Consider the following 2,500-nt stretch of genomic DNA (forward strand, 5'->3'; position numbering starts at 1 on the left):
TATATATATATATATATATATATATATATATATATATATATATATATTCTCGTTTTACACCCTTTCACACACATACACTCACAAATGTATATGATATGAATTTCTTCCATCGTTTCATTGTTAATATATTTTTTTTCTATAAAATGTTTCATATTCATGATTATCAGGATATATGTGTTATAACAGTAAAATCTAATGATAAATGTAATGACAGAGAGAGAGAGAGAGAAACAGAGTGAAAGAAAGAGAGAGAGAGAGAGAGACAGAGACAGAGTGAAAGAAAGAGAAAGAGAAATAGAGAGAAAGAGAGAGAGATAGAGAGAGAGAGTGAGAAAGAAAGAGAGAGAGAGAGTCGTGAGGATTTTAGTTTTAGGCGAAATGATTCTGTTGTCGTTGACATCAGTAGACGGTTAACTAAGCGATTATTGTGATAATAATCATAATTACATCACAAGATACAACAGTCTTAAATAAATTTTACCTTGTAATATAAAGAAGACTAATATCAAAATGGCAAATTGAAATATCCTACTTGATCTTTAACCAAAGAGAAAATTTAAATACATTTTATTTTTACCTTTTCAGACACACTCCCTCACACTGACTTATAGGCAATTTCCGCTCCAATTTTCGCTCACTTCCATGGCCGGCCTGCGTTGCAACTCTTAATTCCTTTTATATGCCCTCCAATAAAATTCTTTTCTCGCTAATTACTCCCTTTCTCACTAATTACTTTGTTAATGATCTTGAAGTGCCTCTCGAACCTTTTCGGATAGCTTCACTTTCTGACGCAGATGTTAAGACTTCCGTGCACAGTAAAAAGAAGAAAAAAAATGGAAGAACGGAATAGTATAGCTTACCAACATACACGTTTTGTATGAAATTTTACTACATTTTACTTTTCCTCTCCGCCCTCAACACAGTCTCCCTTCCTCGGGATTTTCATTGCTTATGAATTTATTGTGATACATCATACAGATTTATTAACTGCGTGAAAGCAGTGTGTATAAGAACATGTAAAACTGTGAAAATATGATAATTTATTTGTAGGCTTACAACATAAAGTGGTTCAATACGGCATGACATGTAAAGACTTGAAATTGATATGGAAACGAATGAAAGGATGAAGTTTTGATTCAATTGTTTCTGCCTGAAAGCAGTCCATAACTAATCAACTTTACATCTTTTGCTTCAGTTATGCAATGTTCAAATAACTCTCTCTCTTCTCTCTCTCTCTCACACACACACACACACAGAAATGTATATATCTATTTTTTATTTTTTATTCTTATTTCTATTTAATTAATAACTTCACATTATAAAAATAATGTGACATGACTAAACTTCTTCCTAAAGAAATTTTCATAATGTTAGCAGTTGCTTGTTTATTTTGTTTTGTTTTCTGATTTAACGTACCTATATTTTCACCAGAAAATGTAGTTCATCTCAGATGGAAATATTAAAATAATTAGTCAAAGAAGAAAACGCTGATAATGATAAACATAATAATAACAATAATGATACCAAGTGTAATAGCAACAACAACATAAATCATAATGATAAAGTAGACATTACTGCCACAAAATCCTGTGAGGCCTCTCGTCAAAGGAGGTCGACTGACTCGCTGTGAAACCTGTGACTGAAATTCCTCTATGAATAAAATGTGACGAAAATTCCATTGTGAACTTGAAGCGCGCAGAGGAGGAAGGTTTTAATGCTTTTTACCTGAATTCTTTCGCTTTCTGGAGTCAGTCTACATGTCCTCTGCATGCATGGCAACCAGCACCTGTAAACAATGATGTGACACTGTAATACATGTATTTCCTCATTTAACATAGATTTCAATAAGCAATTACATTTTCATAACTGTTTTTATGGGAAGGTTTCTCTTTTAGAATTATGTGAACCTTTTTTACAATTATTGAACAATATGCATGTAAAGTGTATCATAATGCATCAATATCAAATTAGTAAATTCTATGAAACTCACCGACTGTTTTTTTTTGTTTTTTTTCAGCAAGACACAGAAATCTATACTGACACTCACGATTTCAAGCTCAAAAGCCAACACAACTTAACGGTTCAGTTATATGACGTTAACAACCCTTTCCCTGGTGATCAGTCACATTAACCCGTTGCGTACGGGTAGCATGGTCGCACGATTTTATTTCCCTGACGACGAGTGGCATGGATATGTGTAGAGTAACAACTCTATGTGTGATTTTGGTAGTGGTAATTAAAAATGATGGTTGCAATTACAATGATTTTAATCGCCATGAAATTCACCAAAATAGTTTTTTTTTTCTTTCTTTCTCTTTTAAACCATCTGCTACTGAACCTGTATTCGTTACTTCACCCCTCTGGGCAGGTGTGTTTAGCGGATGGGATCACATGTGGGTATCACTGTCGGTGCGTTGCTAGACGCGCGAGCAAAGCAAGATATTGGGATTTTGTCTTTACCAAATATGCTAACGTTTGAAGATGATCGAAAGAGTTGGGC

Source organism: Penaeus japonicus, unplaced genomic scaffold (assembly GCF_977035675.1).
Source record: "Penaeus japonicus unplaced genomic scaffold, GWHDUDI00000001_assembly GWHDUDI00000034, whole genome shotgun sequence".
Taxonomy (NCBI): domain Eukaryota; kingdom Metazoa; phylum Arthropoda; class Malacostraca; order Decapoda; family Penaeidae; genus Penaeus; species Penaeus japonicus.